Source organism: Acinonyx jubatus, chromosome D4 (genome assembly GCF_027475565.1).
Source record: "Acinonyx jubatus isolate Ajub_Pintada_27869175 chromosome D4, VMU_Ajub_asm_v1.0, whole genome shotgun sequence".
NCBI lineage: Eukaryota > Metazoa > Chordata > Mammalia > Carnivora > Felidae > Acinonyx > Acinonyx jubatus.
In genome coordinates, this window is record NC_069391.1 from 73559420 (window position 1) to 73577747 (window position 18328).

General features: G+C 41.9%; 1 long non-coding RNA gene across 1 annotated transcript in view; it reads left to right on the plus strand.

Moving 5' to 3' along the window:
- LOC128312230 (uncharacterized) overlaps nt 1-18328 on the plus strand; it is a 90242-nt gene that overhangs the window by 1859 nt on the left and 70055 nt on the right. Inside the window, exon 2 of the long non-coding RNA XR_008291246.1 lies at nt 15732-15845. This is a non-coding gene — a long non-coding RNA (uncharacterized LOC128312230). The remainder of the gene's footprint in view (nt 1-15731; nt 15846-18328) is intronic.

The window sequence follows — 18328 nt, forward strand, 5'->3', positions numbered from 1 at the left end:
AAGGCAGCCCTCCTCACAATGGTCTAAAATACTGCTCCTCAGTGTGGAGTCACAGACTAGCTGCTGGGTGAGAACTGCTACTGTTTTATAAGATAAAGAGCTGGCTTCAGAATGTAAACCAAGCCTGCACCAAACATACTCATTCGTTCAGCAGGCAGGACTTTCTTGATGAAAGTGGCAGTGTGCTGAGTTACATTCGAGAACAGGCTCCTTATCTCATTGCACACTGGCACTTTGAGTGCCCTGGTCTACAGGGCACTGCATCCCCTGAGCATGATGGGGGCATGATCTCTGCAGTCTCATCCTGCACCCTTTTGTATTCAAGAATCTGGCCCACAGTGGACTCCTTTCAGGCCTACATGCTTCATGGCTCATTCTCCATGCTCTTCCCTCTACATGAAATATCCTTCCCTCTGGTCTGTATGTGCTTAATGTCTCTTCATCCTTCTCAGCTCATGTATCACATTGTCAAGGAAGCATTCCCTTACCTACTCAACTCATCAGGCCCCCTGGCCTGAGCTCTCCAAACACCATGTACCTCTTCTTCATTCAGGCCTTCATCACATTTCACAGCCGTTTTAAGATAGATATTGACTATAGGGTCCATGAGGAAGAGATCACATTGTTTTACTTCCTCTTGCATCTCCGGGGACTAGCGCAGTTACTACATGCTACATGTAACTGAAGCACTAGTTATAACACTTGTTGAATGAACAAGTGAATGGACCTAATCAATGAGCAAGCCCTGGCAGTTTTTCCCTTACAGCATGCCGGCTACTCCTTCCTTCTATCTGCTTTGCCATTACTCCAATTCCACTATTTATTATTTTACGTGTGGATTATCATGCTTGCTTCAGAGAATACCACATTCAGGCTCAACTTAACATCATTTATTACACCTCCCAAGGCTCATAGATCATGCTGTCGCCCTGTTCCAAACCTTCCATTGCCACATCTTGCCAACACAGTAAAGCCCAAATGTTTACGAATGACATTTAAAACTTTCCATAACCTGGCTTTAGTTTCACGTTCTGGACTTTTAAAAAAGTTTTTTATTTATTTATTGAGAGAAAGAGAGAAGGAGGGAGAGGCAAAGAGAGAGGGACAGAGAATCCCAGGCAGTTTTTGTGCTGTCTGCACAGAGCCTGATGCGGGGCTCCGTTCATAAACTGTGAGATCATGACCTGAGCTGAAATCAAGAGTCAGATGCTTAACCAACTGAGCCACTCAGGTGCCCCTCCAGACTTGTTTTTAATCGATGAGTCTAATTATCTCTACATCTTTGCTCCCTTCCAGCTCGTGTATTATAATATTAAAAACTCTTGTAGTCACCACTCTTATGTCTCCTTCTCTGGGAAAACCTCACTGAGAATCCAAGCAAGATACGGATCCCTTCTCTTCTCCGAACTTGCGAACAGTTTAGTAGGATACGTCTGGAGCTGCCATAAGGCATCTACATTTTATCTTCGCCGCTGGTATCTAAGCTCTCATAGAGTGCGGATACAACTCTGTGCTCTGTGCACTTCTTACCATGGTGCTATACACATGGTCAACCTGGTCAGTAAATATTTGGTGAATGAATGGATGAATGAATGAATGGATGAATGAAATGAGTTCCCCAGCCCTTTCTCTCCTTCTCTACTTTTCAAGGTTCTGTAGTTACACTTGGACAATAGGCTGCTTCATAGCAACATAATAACTAAGCTCACAGAGCGTTGCAAATAGTTGCTAAGAGCATCCCTCCACCACTTAAGAACAACTTGTTCTCCCTCTCTAATGGAGAGAGCAGGTTTCCATACTTATTAAGTGCCTTTGTTTACTTGGCATTGAGAGACACTGGGGGCATCAGTGCTCTACTTTCAGTGAAATGCCCATTTTGATTGTAATTTTCCCCTGTGAATAACAGCTAGCTAAAAAGATGTTCCTGTACAATTTTTCATCCTTTTATATTCATAAAAAGCGTCTTAACTACATACAAGCAGAAAATAAATAGAACTCTACTTTATATTTAATAAAAGTTTAGGGAGATGTCTTTATGGCACATTACCAGACTTGTTTGGGGGAAACTTTAACCATGTGAAATATTCTGGAGAGGCACCAAGAGTTCAAGAATTCTCAAAATTTCTGAGTACGCAGTTGCCTCATATATAGGCACAGTGGTAGCCATCTAGGTAACAGTAATTTGGAAGATATTCTGTTAGTCCACTCATACTGTAATAATGTGGAAGAAAATCATCCTAAAGCTCAGTGACATCAACAAGAATTTGGGATTTTTTGATTTGAGGATTAGCTGTAGTGACTCTGTTTTAGACCTCCAGATGTCTAGTTTTGCTCCATGGTTGGGTCCATTTGAGGTCTGTCCCACATATCTGACTCAAGGGCTCAACCGTGGGGCAGCAGCTCCTAGGGCACACTCTTCTCACCTTGGCCACTGAAACACAAGAGGAGAGCCCACTTAAGCCCATTTAAGACCTATGCTGGCATCATATCCCCTCACACTCCACTTGCCAAAATGGCAGGAGACAATCAATATAAGTACTGCTATTGAGCATTAAGCATAACTGCTGCTTCTAGAATGAGAAGTAAATGAGGGTTACACAGGAAAGAGTATCACTTCTAATGGCTGTGTGCTCTGACAATGCAGGTATCAGTCCTATAAATGACAGAGAGGATTGAACAAACACCAAATGAAGTTAAAAGTGTTTTCAAGCATTGTTTATTAAACATAACATTGAAATTGCAATTCCGAGTCTGTTCTATGAGTCATATGGAATAGGACGAATGAGAAATTATGGATTATTATAGTTATAACATCTACTATGAGCTAGGGCGATAGGGTTCTCAGGATGTAAGAAAAAGAATACGGAGATAATATAGAGGAGGTTTACTTAAAACTGGAGTGCTGAATTAGGATTAGAATTATCTGTAATTCATAAAGTATTTTAACCGTATTTATATAGAAATTTAGGTCAATTTCTGTATAACTATAAATTTATATAAAACCATATACTATCTATGTATATGATTAAATATAACAAATATATGTCATATATATTTGTCACACACACACACACACACACACACACACACACACACACACACATCCTATCTCTGTCTGTGAATAGGCCTAGAACCAGTGACCAACCCGATAACAAAAGACATCCATAGGGCCCAGATTATGGTCTTGATATGGCTGATTTCAGGTCTGTGGTGCATCTGTGTGAGATGAACTTGGAAAATTTTGTGATACCAAATGACAAGTTATCAAAGAGTACTAAGGTCATTTCAAAAGGATTCAGGAGCCAAATGTGCAGAGGCTCTCTGTGGACAATAGAACATTTTGAACTTCAGTAGGATAAAATTACAATGAATTGAAACCCATCAACTATGTTTAAATCCACAGGTTTCTATGGATACCAACAACAACAAAAAAAAGTCAACGTATGAGGGTAATTGGGAAACATTCATCATAATGAAAATGGATTTTTTAAATAGTAGGGGTGGGATTGGGTGGGGTGGGAGAATAACCAAGTTTTTATCCTGCCTTTCCATTGTGAACTATATCATTGTGTAACCAAATTATAGATGAGGGGATAGATCTCTTCATAAAAGTATTTCTGCCAATAAATGGAAAAGAAGTGATCAAGTTGGAATATCACAATTTTGCAGTCTCTGATAAGTTCATGTTGGGATCTGGCAGAATTCAGAAATGCAAGATTAACTAGAAGAAATGGGGGTTCTGGTGATTGAATGAAAAAGTTGTGTATTCACTGAGTATCAGCGGCTGCCAATATCACATAAAGAGAGATAACCAGATATTATCCGAGGAAATAATACGCCACAGTCTATAGTCTTCCCAAAAGGACTGAGCAGTTTCTTATTTTGTAGGAAATATAGAGGACAGAGGAACATGTGTAGCTGCACCATGAACATGTACTCAGCAAGATCCATATTGTGGGGAACTCTACAGGTCAAGTGGCCTGCATTCTTCAACAGATAGATTGAAGGGCAGTAAAAGGATGGAAAGATGACTTACAGATTACAAGAGAAAAAGTCATTATTTAAAACAAGAAAACTAAACCATGCTGTCTAGGGAGGCAACCTTGGATGATACATTTATAAAGAAATTTAAGGATGAGTCAGTTATAAAAGTCAGGAAAATGATTACTTTTTGGAAGAAAGAAATTATATCAGGACACAAGGAGGGGCTTCAGGCAAAGTGCTATTTCTTGCATTGGGTGTGATTACAAGGGTACTTGTCTTATAAGATCATTAAGCTATCTATTTACCTTTTGTGGTTTCCTGAGTCTGTAACTTATAACAAAAATGTTTTAAAAAATCAAGCACCTAGGAATAAATATAACAAAAAGTTTATGAAAACTCTACACAGAAAACTGAAAAACTTTACTGAGATAAATCAGACATAAATAAATGGACTGGTATATCATGGGTCATTGATTGCATGATTCAATATTGTAAATCGGTAATCTTCAAACTTTCTACAGATTCAGTGCAATAGGAATCAGAATTCCTTCTGTAAATTGACAAGCTGAATCTAAAATTTACATGGAGACTCTTTTTTTAATTATTTTTTAAATTTTTAAATACTTAAAAAATTTTTTAATTTTATTTAAATCCAAGTTAGTTAACATATAGTGTAATAATGGTTTCAGGAGTAGAATTTAGTGATTTATCACTCACATATAATACCTAGTGCTCATCCCAATAAGTGCCCTCTTTAATGCTAATCACCCATTTAGCTCACCCCCCCCACCAACCTCCCCTCCAGCAACCTTCAGTTTATTTTCTGTATTTAAGAGTTTCCATCCATGTTGTCACAAATGGCAAGATTTCATTCTTTTTTTTTTAAGTTTATTTATTTTTGAGAGAGAGAGACAGAGTGTGAGCGGGGGAGGAGCAGAAAGAGAGGGAGACACAGAATCCAAAGCAGGCTCCAGGCCCTGAGCTGTCAGCACAGAGCCCGATGTGGGGCTCGAACTCATGAACCCTGAGATCATAACCTGAGCTGAAGTTGGACGCTCAACTGACTGAGCCACCCAGGTGCTCCAAAATCTCATTCTTTTTGATTGCTGAGTAATATTGCATTTTATACATACCCCATCTTTATCCATTCATCAGTCGATGGACATTTGAGCTTTTACCATAATTTGGCTATTGTTGATAATGCTGCTATAAACATTGGGGTGCATGTGCCCCTTCGAATCAGCATTTCTATAGCTTTTGGTTAAATACCTAGTAGTGCAATTGCTGGCTCATAGGGTAGTTCTATTTGTAATTTTTTGAGCAAACTCCATACTGTTTTTTAGAGCAGCTGTATCGGTTTGCATTCCCACCAGCAGTGCAAAAAGGGTTCCGCTTTCTCTGCATCCTCGCCAATATCTGTTGTTTCCTGAATTGTTAATTTTAGCTGTTCCTCTCAGAACAGAGGATTTTAAAATTATTTTGAGAAAGAGAGAGAGAATGAATGAATGGATGAATGGGGGAAAGGAGAAGAGGGGGAGAGAGAGAGAATCTTAAACAGGCTTGGTGCTGAACATGGATGCGGGGCTCGATTCCATGATTCTGTGATCATGACCTGAGCCAAAATCAAGATTCAGATGTTCAACTGACTGAGCCACCCAGGCACCCCTATTTGGAGATTCTTAAGGTCAGTCATAGTAAGGCATGAAAAAGAAGAACTGTTATGCCCAGAATTCGTGATCCCCAAAGACCACTAGGGAGCCGAGTCCGATGCAAAAGCAAAGAGCCTTTATTCGAGCTAGCTCGAGCTCAATCCCCTACCTGCACCGACGCAGCGGTGAGATACCAGGGAAAGAGAGCGAGTTTCAAAAGGACAAAGGTTTTATTGGGGCCTGGGGGCAGTTGGTGAGGTAATGGCTATGGCCTCAGCCGATTGGCTGGGGAAGGGTCCTGGGGAAGGGTCGAGTCCTGTTAGGCAGGTGAGGGGGGGGTTACTCAAGGGGAGGAGGTGTGGTCAAGGTGAAGGACACAGAACAAGATGGAGTCGGCTGGCGTAGGCCCGCCCTTTCAGAACAAAGTTAGAGTAAACTACCAGACAACATGACTCATTAAAGGTATGATAATTAAAACAATGTGGTATGATACAAGAATAGAAATAGAGCAACGGAAGAAAACAGAAGGTTTGGTCCCTACCCAGAGAGATAAGGTCACTTCATTTATGACAAAGATGACAATATAATGGATAAAGGATTTTTTTTTCAATAAATGCTTATGTGTCATTTGTGGAAAAAAATATTGATCCTTCTCTCACTCCATATACAAAAGTCCATTCCAGGGGCACCTGGGTGGCTCAGTTGGTTAAGCATCCAACTCTTGGTTTCAGCTCAGGTCATGATCTCATGGTTCATGAGATGCAACCCCATGTTGGGCTCTGCACTGACAGCGTGGAGCCTGCTTGGGATTCTCTCTCTCCCTCTCTCTCTCTGCCTCTCCTGCTGCTCATACACTCTCTCTCTCAAAATAAATATTAAAAACAAAAAACAAAAAAACCCCAAAGTCAACTCTAGATGGATTGTTGAACTAGATGGTCAACAAAATGATCACTAAAGAGTGGAAAGGCAAATCAAAGAATGAGAAAAGATTCTTTCGATATCTACTTCTGGCAAGAACTTGGTTCCAGAAAAAGTAATTGATTCCAGAAAAAGACAACCCAACAAAAAAATAGGCAAAGCTTATAAGCACTTCACAGAATAGAATATGCAAAATCACCAAAATAAAACAAAACAAAATAAAACACCATGACAAAGTGCCCATCCTAATGAGGGGAGTGAAAATTAAGTAATTTAATTAAACATTTAAAACACGAATTAATCAGGGATATTAAAACCATAACGGGATGCCACTATATGTGCACCATAATGGTCACGTTGAAAATGGAGCTGATGAAGATGGGGAGCATCTGGAAGTCCCGTGTGCTGCTGGTGACCTGGCCATTGCACTCCTAGTATACACTCAGGACATGTGTGTGTATGTATGTCCCAAGAGACATGCGGAAGAGTGTTCAAAGAAGCACTATTTAAATAGCCCCAAACTAGAAATAGCTCAGGTATCTATCAAGAGCAGAATAAATAAATTGTAACTTTATGCACTGGAAGACAACGAAAGTGAATTAACTCTTGCTGCATGCAAAAACACAGCTGAATCACAAATTTCATGCTGAGTGAAAGGAGCCTGATGCAAATGCGTGCATACCACATATTATCTGTTGCTCCATCACAGATTACCACAACATTTAGCAGCTTAAAACATGCATTTATTTATCTCAGATTCTGTGGCTCAGGAGCCCAGGTGTGGCTTAGGCGGGTGCCTCTGCCTCAGTGCTGCCATTCAGAGTGTCAGCTGGGGCTGTCATCTTGTTTGAAAACTGAACGAGGGAGGATCTGCTTCCAGGTGTGCTTGTTTTGTCCTGGACAGGATTCCTTCTTCGCAGGCGACTAGGCTGAGAGCCTCAGTCGTTCCCTGGCTGGGTCTGTGACCTCCTTGCCGCAGAGTCTCTGATAGTACAGCTCATGACATGGCAGCTGTCTTCTATCAGAGGGAGTAAGAGGGAGGACAAGGTAGGATCTTTGTAACCTAGCCTTGAAAGTGCCGTCCCATCACTTTTTGCGCATTCTGTTGTTATAAGTCACTAGTTCCAGGCCATACTCAAGGGGAGGGAATTACACAAGGACATCAATACCAGGAAGTAGAGGTCAATGGAACTCATTTAGAAGCTGCCTACCACCCGATGTGATTCCATTTTTAAAGTTCTGAATCAGGTGAAATAAATCCATGATGATAGGCTCAGGATTGTGGTGGATCTTGATGGAGCTTTGGGTTGCTAGTAATAGTGCAAAGATCTGGTTACACAGGTGTTCTTTATAAAAACTCATTGATACTTTTTTTATGTTTATTTATTTATTTTTGGGAGAGAGAGAGAGAGAGAGAATCCCAAGCAGGTTCAGTGCTGTTCGTGCAGGGCCTGATACAGGGCTTGAACTCACTAACCGTGAGATCGTGACCTGAGCTGAAATGAAGAGTCGGACACTTAACCAAGGGAGCTACTCAGGCGCCCCAAAACTCACTGATATTTCTAATTTGTGCACCTGTTCCCAAATGCATGTTACATTTCTATTTTAAAATGTACTGAAAAATAAAGAATTAACTTTCTCCCCTACAGCCTCATCCTGTTGATAAACAGTTTTCATTTTCCATAATCATGGTCTCTCACCCTCTCCTGGGCCAGGCAGTAAAATGCAAACCAATTTATACTCTGCCACTTAAAAGCTGACAATTTAGCAAAAGTGCAGGCAGCACTGTGTTTGGAAAAGCTAAAGAATGAGGAGTCAGACTAAAGTTCAAATCCAGGTTTCTGGGTATGCACCCTTGGTCTTTATTTTCCTCATCTGTATTATTATTATGCATCAGAGGATTGCATGGCAAACTAATAACTGGAAATCATACAATATACACCTTAAAGTTCCTCCAAACGTATATGACTTAAACTTCCTCCAAAGATTCATAATAGTTTCTAATTGCAACACCTGTTCAGTTTCCTCACATTACTATGGCCTTTGTGCTCGGTTTGGCCTGACTCCAGATCTCTGCTCATCCTCACCCAGACAGAATAATCTTAGGTGTAACTTTAGGTAGATTGCTCTACCTTTCCCTACATGTCTTCATCCTAAAACAGTGATCCTCTGTTGGTCAGCCTCAGAGAATATACTCACACACAGATCTGAAGAAGATACTTGCTTTATTTTCTTCTCAGGTATTTTCTTTTAGGAATCACTGGTTAATCAAAAGGCATTGAATTAAATGAATGAAATGAATTACCCCATATCCACTTTATGGAATGTTATGTGGCCAATAAAATATGTAGCAAATCTGCATATGTTGATGTAGCAAGCTATCCAAAATATATTTGAAAGTGAAACAGGTGAGATGCAAGATGGTCAGAAAACACTATGCCCACAGAAATGTAAGATGTGTGAGAGCAGGGGCTCCGGGTGGCTCAGTCGGTTAAGCGACGGACTGTTGATTTCAGCTCAGGTCATGCTTTTACCGGTTCATGAGTTAGAGCCCCGAGCTGGCCTCCCGTGCTGACAATGCAGAACCTGCTTGGGATTCTCTCTCCACCTCTCTCTCTGCCCCTTCCCACTTGCGCACGTGTGCTGTCTCTAAATAAACATTAAAAAAAGATGTGTGAGAGCAGAGACCAAGTCCATCTTACATATCTGCAGCCTCTAGTGGACACACAGTGGGCACGTGTAAATATTTGTGGACCGTGACAGCACAGAAAATGACCTGGAAGAACACACATCAAATCGAATTGATATCAGGGTTACCCTTCTCTGGAGGAGCACTTTTTGTTTGCTACATTTCTGATGCTTCAGGTAGTTTTATTAGAATGTATTTATGTTTTATGCTTTCTGGCACCTAGGGTGCTTGGCCCTGCAGCGGTCAGCACCTGTGTCTCCTTGTTACTAGGGTGACTTCAGGCTACCAGAGACAGCTTTGCTTGTGGCCTGGGGAGCCAGACGTGACTGGTGGTTCCTGTTCCTGTCCCCACCCAGCTTTTAAGTAACTGACAGATGCAGTGTACAGACAACCACAGTCTAGCCTTGCTTGAGCAACTCAAAGGCATGCCTTTTGATTCTATACAGCTCCCCTGTGATTCACCCTTAAGTGACTTCATTGACTTCAGGGGACTTTCCTTGAAATTGCACTTTCCTTCTGGCCTCCTTCCAGTTCCAGCTCCCCCAGATTGTCTGAGAACAGCTTCCCTCTCAGAGTCTGCTTCTGGGGACCCAGTCTAAGTCACTTGTTAATTAAAAACAATAAAAACATTGGTGCCTATTAGAGGATGAGGAAGATGACCTTCTCACCTCAAACTTTTCACACGCATAGCTTTAAGTTAATCAGGAAAAATGTCCAGGCACAGCTCCATAACTTACAGGGCCCAGGGCAAAGTGAGAATGGGGAGTCCTTTGTTTGAAAAGCAAGAGAAAAGTGGTGTTAACAGTACTCAGATATAAAACCTTTTCCTTTTTTTCCTCTCAAAGTCTGTCTTTCAACTTGTCAGGGTATTTTTTATTTGCTTTTGACCGTTGTTCTAAGTGAAGAAAAATTAAAATTTTGCACGATTAGCATGAATTTTATCGTTCACTTTTATACTGTACAAGGTGAGTTTTAAGTGCAAATGTAAGAGCTTTTCATTTAAATGCAAAATTACCAAATTACACAATTTAGCCTTCATAGACGATATATGCATATGTAGTTCTTTCTTACCTATGCTGTGGAAGCACTGCAGAAACCTAACTGAGCAGTTGCTTTAAGTTTATTTATTTTGAGAGAGAGAGAGAGAGCGTGTGAGAGAGAGAGAGACTCCCAAGCAGGCTCCATGCTATCAGTGCAGAGCCCAACTCGGGGCTCGATCTCAATCCAATGAACCGTGATGTCATGACCTGAGCCAAAATCAAGAGTCGGACGCTTAACCAACTGAGCCACCCAGGGGCCCCGCTAAGTCAACAGTTTTAATTTCACTTTTTGACAGGTACATTTTCTCCCCTGATTCCTACCTTCAGCTCATCGTTGTATGAAAAGAGCCGAAAGGAGAAAGAACTATGGGCTGCCCTATCTTTCCTTCTGTGTTATCATTGCCACTAAGCACTTGACTAATACAGGGAAGTAATTGAATAAGGAAGGCTAGGACAGATAGGTTCCTTGGCCGTCCATGTTTCTTAGAACCCCGTTGCCTTCCCTGTGTCCGAAGGACTTTGGTGAGCGTGTAAAGCACAGCCTCTAGGGGCCGTCAGCACCTCTGCGTACTCGGATGTTCAGGTACTGGGTACCGGCTCTTGCTCAGCTGCCACCACTGCAGGCCCACCTGAGTGCTGTGCACATGGGGCATTGTGACTGCTGTGCATGAATGGGTCAGCAAGAACAATGGGCATGCGATTGCACGGGCTACTCTTACATGCCTGTTCCACTGTCCCATAAACTTAGAAAACACAAGCTGAGAAATAAAATTAAGAATTTCAAGAAAGATGACAATAGAATATTAAACCAAGGTAGGGGGTTCTGAGTGTGGGACTCTGGCTGACTGCTCATGAAGGTAGCCCTGGCTCTCCAAGGCCCAGGCCCTGCTCAGTCCTGTGGACGGTTAACCCACGCATCTCTTGGTTTCTGGTTTTGGCGTACTTTAGGGCAGCTAGGGCTTCTGTGGTGGCACACCACTCTTGTTTCAGCACTTAAGAAATTTATTTCAGACCATCTTTATTTTCTTTTGAGCTGAGTAGGACATATAAAAGTAGATTTGCTCCAGTTTACCCAGGATTTGGTATTTTGGTATTTTGTGATGGGAGAAACCTTCTTGTTAAATTCATGGAAATGGAAATCAGAGTACATTTTTTTTTTTTTTTTGTCTACTTATTTCACAACAATCCAAGTCTTTCTCAGGTTTCACAAACCTCTGAAGAATGCTTGTTTTTATCTTGGATGTTTCTTAAATGAATTTTAATTATCAGAGTAATTCATGCACTTTGAAATGTCAGATTTTGCTAGAAATCTTATAACCAAAAATATAAGTCCCTTCCCCCCCACCTCCATCTATCTCAAGTCCTGCTTTGCAAAGGTAGTGGCTTTAAATTCCTGCAGTCATTTCTTGCAGTGTTAATCTCCATATTTTTAAATAGTATGCTTTTAATCATTATTTTATTGAATCATCAGTTTAAGACCTTACAACATCGTCCTCTTACAAGGGAAACTGAGAATACTGCTTTCACCACCAGCCCTGTTTTCCCATATCCTCATAATACAGTTACTTTATAATATATGGTTAAATCAGTATTCAGTTTTTACATTATTATTATACATTATGACACATGGCACATCATTGTACATTGCAAACATAATATTCAGTAAATTGTATTCTTTACATGATTACATGTGACCAGATAAATATTGTTAACTGTTGTATCCAGTAGGATACTATAATTGTGTTAAATTTCCAGGAAAATATTTTGTTCTTTATGCAGGAAATATGTTTTAAATTTACACATATTATTTTTAATTGATCAGATTTCCTTTGTATCCTAAATTTCATGCCCATTTGCTATGTGCTCAAGAACATCAAGCAATCATTGCCTTTATTCCCCTGAAGACAGCCCTCCATCCTCGTATTCAATATGGACTACTTGTTTTCTGAATCTGCTGCAAAGTTGCCCCCCAGGGGCTCCCATTCCATGCACTCATATTCCAGGACCCCATTTCCTGTATGCTAAGTTATACTTTTTCTTGTTTTTCTCTCTCACTTTAGTGGTGACACATCCTCCAGGAGTTTCCTAACACTAAGGGAAAGGGAGGTCAATTTTTGGAGACCTCAAATGTCTGAAAATGTTTTTTTTTAATATTTATTTATTTTTCAGAGAGAACACAAGTGGGGGGAGGGCAGAGAGGGAGATACAGAATCCGAAGCAGGCTCCACGCTCTGAGCTGTCAGCACAGAGCCTGACGTGGGGCTCAGACAACCATGAGAGCATGACCTGAGCCAAAGTCGGACACTTAACAGACTGAGCACCCCCCCCGAAAATGTTTTCATTCTCTTTTTCTCATGATCGTTTGTCAAAGTAGAGAATACGGGTTTGGAAAGAATTTTCTGTTAGGATTTTGACAGCATTCTTCATGACCTGGCTTTCATAGCTGCTACTGAGAAATCCCATGCAATTCTGATTTCCCTATGTGGCTTTTCTTCCGATACTGTAAGTAATTCTCTTTTTATTCCAGCTGGGTTCTTTGAAATTTCCTGTGGAACTGCCTGATTGTGGATCTTTCATTTTTGTTCATAGTACTCAGTGGCCTTTTTATGTTGATAAGCTCATATGGTTTCTGACCACACCATATGATATGTTTATAAAATAATTTTTCTTGGGGTTCCTGGGAGGCTCAGTCAGTTAAGCATCCTGCTTTTGATATTGGCTGGGGTCATGATCTCCCAGTTGTGGGATTCAGCCCTATATCGGGCTCTGTGCTGAGCATGGAGCCTGCTTGGGATTCTCTCTCTTCTCTCTCACTGCCCCTCCCTGCTCTCGCGATCTCTCTCTCTCTCTCAAAATAAATAAATAGACTTTAAAAAAATAATTTTTCTCCCTTCTGTCTTCTGGAGGACTTATTCAGTTGGATTCTTGTCTTTTTGGGCTAAGCCTCTAGCTTCCAATCTTTTCTCTTTCTGTCTTTTAGTTCACTTCTTTGGGACATTTCTTTAAAGATTGTCTTCTGTCCTACCTATGAACAATTTTCCAATTTTCAAGTCTTTGTCTTCCATGTTTTAGGCTTTTCTTAAGTGTACAGTGAACTTTGGATTTCTTCCCATCTTTAGAATAAGACCTTAGGTATATGGAGACTCTGTGCACCAATGTGTAATTTACTTCAGAGGAGTTGGGTAGAAAGCTTCTTTTTGGGACTGGACACTCAGATACCTGTATCTGGAGGGCTTTTCTCTGGAATTTAAAATTTTCATGGGTAAGGCCCACTGATGTCCTGTCTTGGTTTCTGTAACTGTCTTGGTTGCTGGAGTTTTTAAAGCAATATTGGGTGCTTGAGGTATGTGCTAAGAGGGGAACTCCCATTCTGAAGGCACTTTCAGGTAATCCCTGCACCTCACCGCATACTCTGCTTTACTTGGATCCCTGAGCTCAAAGTGATAAATTTTTCCAGTGATAAATTTTATCACTTTTCCAGTGATAAATTACCAACCGTCCACTCTGCTTGAGGCAGGGTGCAGGGATGGGGAGGAGGTAGAAGGAAACCAATTTTGCTGTTCAGTGATGGGTAGAAGCCCTTCAGTTAAGGAAGTGGGGGAGGGTGCATCTAATTACCCAGATCTGGAACTAGTCCCTTATTTATAGCCTCCTTCATTCCCACTTATTTCTTATTTGGCATCTCTAAGGCCTGAGTCATCTGGTGCTTTGTGGGCAGTATTTTAAAACATTTTATTTGGAGGGGCACCTGGGTTGCTCAGTAGGTTAAGCATCCAGCTTCAGCTCAGGTCATGATCTCGTGGTTCGTGAGTTCGAGCCCTGCGTGGGGCTCTGTGCTGACAGCTCAGAGCCTGGAGCCTGCTTCAGATTGTGTGTCTCCCTCTCTCTCTGCCCTCCCTCTCTCTCTCTCTCTCTCTCTCTCTGTCTCTCTCTCTCTCTCAAAAACAAATAAACATTAAAAGAAATAAAATAAACAAAAAAGTTGCATGAATTTCTGTATTTTAAAAAATGTTATCCCATTACTGTGTCCCTATATTAATCTCTTTCCTGAATATTTGACAATAAGTTGCATATGTCATGGTCCCTTTCCCTGAGTCTTTCAGAATGTGTTTCCAAGATAGACTTCTCCCTCCCTCCCTTCCTTCCCTCCTTCCTTCTTTCCTTCCTTCCTTCCTTTCTGTTTAATTTTTTTTTTCCTCCCCAAGACAGGGAGGAGGCAGAGAGAGAGAGAGAGAGAGAGAGAGAGAGAGAGAAAGAGAATCTGATTCGGGCTTCACGCTCAGTGCTGAGCCCAATTTGGGGCTCAATCCCATGACCCCAAGATCGTGACCTGAGCAGAAATCAAGAATTGGACGCTTGGGGCTCCTCGGTGGCTCAGTCGGTCGAGTGGCTGACTTATCAGCTTATCAACTTTAGGAAATCACATTAATACAAATTTTATTTAATCTACTATGTATATTTCAATTCTTTCTACTAATGTCATTTCTTTCAATTCATTCTAGTAATGTCCTTTATAGCATTGTTTTTCCTCAGGTTCTGGATCCAGCAAAGATTACACAGGTATTTAAATATAATGTCTCTGTGGTTTCTCCAGGTTTAAAAATCCCCAGCCTTTCTCTGTGTTTCAGGATATTGCCATATTTGAGAAATACAGGTGATGGACCATTCCTATAGTCCTTTATTCTCATGTGAAAATTTTCTTTCTAAAGCTTAGCTGTGTTTAACCTGTGAAGAACATGTGATATATGGGGTCCTGGAGCCTTTGGATTTTTGGGGGCCACAATGAGACCATAAATGCCAAAGCCAGAGATATTGGCATGTGTGGGGGAATTTGCTAAGAATCATTTTACACTGAAGAGAGAGGAGAGTAGGTGTGTCTGGAAGGGTGAGTTCTTTGGAGGATGGCTGATTTTGTGGGAGAAGACAGGCACACAAAAGAGGTTTCACCTTACATGGAAAGGAAAGGTTTGGGTGTCCTAATTGTGGATGATCTGTTAAAACTAGCAAGAGGATTGAGGACATCAAAGCAAAGGAACAATATAGTGCTAGATTTCCGCAGTGTAATATCTGAAGGAAGCTGTAGGCCTCACAGCCCCTGTAGGTGCAGGGCTGTCAATGAGACGTCTCTGAGCCTCGTTTACCTCCTGCCCAACCCCTGGCCCCCTGAAAAGGGGTTCGTCAGTGACCTGCTTGTGAGTTCCCAGCATCTAGTGATGACACAGGTAGGTGAAATATGTGTAGTTACCTCAGTCGTCTGTAGTTGGGAACTGTAGCCCAGGTGAGATGAGGGGTAGCCTCCTGTCTCCTCTCTTGCCTTCCTCAACAGGAGGATGCCGGAGGACGAGGGCAGAGGAAAGTCTTGGCAGAGCAGGGAGAGGAAGAGGACATTCCAGGGTTGGGCAAGAAATATTTGTGTCTACAAGTAACACTCAGGTCACTTTCCTGTTCCAGACAAAAACCGGATTCAAAGCCATGAACATGATGAATACTGCCTCCCGGCCGGGTCCAGCTCACCTGACTGCCCATCCTTGATAACCATGCAAGAACAGCACTGAAGGGGCTCAGGTACAAGGACATTTTGTTGAAAACTTGTCCCTGTTTCTGTGTTCTAGCAAATGTAGCCACTGTCCAGTGAACAGAGTGGGCCTTGGGTGAGGGTGTGTGTTGTAGTGTGAATGTTGCTCTGACTGTGGCTGGGAAAGCTGGGGCAAGGCCTAGAAGGAGGTTCTGTTGTGTCTAGAGTGTTGAGCTGTCTGGAAACCCATCTGAACTCAACCTAGGTCCCCTGCTGTCTGGGTATCTTCTCAAAGATGAGGACTTCCTCACACAATCTCTCCGTCATGCCTGGCTTGGTGACTTCATGCAGGACAAAGGCATCGCCTGTTCATTTGTGATGGGAGTGTTCATGGTACAGCCATCCATGAAGGAATTTGGGGGAAAATGAGACAGAGGGTGAGGGTAAGCTTGATGGATGTTTGAGTCAGAAAGAATGAAAACATGAAAGTATGAAGAAGCGGGTGGGATGGAATTGGAATTCCTCCTTCCTACTTATCCCTGGCTCTCATCTGCCTTCTCCTGCCCTCTTCTCCACCCACCCCCAGCCTGATCCAGGCCACAGGACTTTGTGCCTGATCAGGTGAGTGTGCAGCACTTGGGTGCCATCCCAGCAGGGATGTGAATGGCTTTATATGTGAGCACAAGAAAATGTCTTCAAGCATGGATGTTGTCATGGCAGGCATCGCCCTTTCTTGGGAACGTGATTTTTTTTTCCAGCCATGTAGGATGACAGTTCACCAGATCTTGTCCTTGATGTGAACTGTTAGCTCATCAGGGTTGGTTTCCACCTTGTGAGTCTTTATGAACTTGAAGTTGCCAAAATTGGTGTTCTCCAGGGCCCCTTTGTTGATGTGGGCCTTGTCTCTTGTGCTCAGGGTTCAGTGGTGCTGGATCACCCTGGATCCCTATTGGGCCTTAAGTCAGAGTGTCTGAAGGCACTGTTTCCTCATCTATGTCATATGGGACACAGCCTTCTTCAAGGACTGAGTGGAACAACTGCTCTCAAAGACTCCAAAGAGGGCAAGACCACAAAGAAAAAGGCAAAGGCGGTATGGGGGTTCTTCATGAATATGTGATGAAAGAAGCCGCCAGAGCCACCCTTTGTACCAGTATTGTCTTTTACTCCCAGAAGGGTTGAAAATTCAGGGGCGGTAGGGCTCACCTGGCTCCTCCAGGCTCTCCACCTGCCCTAGCAACCTTTAACTCCTATCAAGTGGGGCAGTCTTAGAGAGCATGTACAGCCTAGAATCTGAGAAATTATTTCATTACTTTAATAATTTTTTGAACAATACTGCATACCTTTCATTGTGTTTGAGTTTTCCAACTTGAAGTTCTAAGATTTTCAGCGACCCATTAGGTGGAAAAGGCAGAACTAAAAGACTCAGGACACGAGTCTCCCATGCCAGTGATCTCTTTCATGTATTTGGGACTCAAGAACTTCTCACCAAAGGAGAGTTCATAGTTTTAAAGTTCTCAGAGACTGGCCTTTTGTTACATAGAAAGTAATTCCTGGATCCTGTTTCTTTGAGTATCTCCGTACATGCTTTTTATCTCTGATAAAAACAATCAGACAGGATTTCTATACCAGAAGGCTAGTATCAGAGAGTCCCAAACAGACAGCGGGAAATGTTTGTGGGGAAATGTCTCAGTCTTGCTCTGCTTCGGCAATTCTGTTTCTCTCCCTCCCCTTCCCCAACTCTTGCCCGTGTGGAAAAACATAAAAGTATTAAAGCTCATTGATAGGGAGATGAGGACACTTGCACTAGGAAACATTTTCAACTTCTTTGTGCCCTCTTCCAGGGCTCATAGTTGGTATAACCTAAAGGCCATCATTCAGTTTGTTCAGAGTTGGACTGAGAGCACAAAGAGTTGTTCCTTAGCAGTTGTCACTGACATTAGACACAAAGGGAATGGGCTCCCTGGGGTTATATATCACCATATCTCACATGTCAGGGCAGCCAAAATGCATGAATTGGCTGCCCCTTCGGAATGAAGAGCGCACAACATTCTAAGAACCCAGCTTCTTGGACCACAAAGTTCTTTAAATTAGCATGGGCATGTGGATAAATGCCCTAGATTGTCACTCGTTTTATTTCAAACCATATAGTGAAGTCCATTCACAGCTGTCTTTATCAACAATAGCCAAATTATGGAAAGAGCCCAAATGTCCATCAACTGATGAATGGATAAAAAAGATGTGGTTTATATATACAATGGAATACCACTTAGCACTGAGAAAGAATGAAATCATGTCATTTGCAGCAACGTGGATAGAACTGGAGGGTAATATGCTAAATGAAATAAGTCAGTCAGAGAAAGACAGATATCATATGTTTTTGCTCATATGTGGAATTTGAGAAACTTAGCAGAAGACCATGGGGGAAAGGAGGGGGAAAAATAATTTCAAACAGAGAGGGAAGGCAAATAATAAGAGACTCTTAAATACAGAGAACAAACTGAGGGTTGATGGGGGTAAGGCAGGGGAGAGGGGA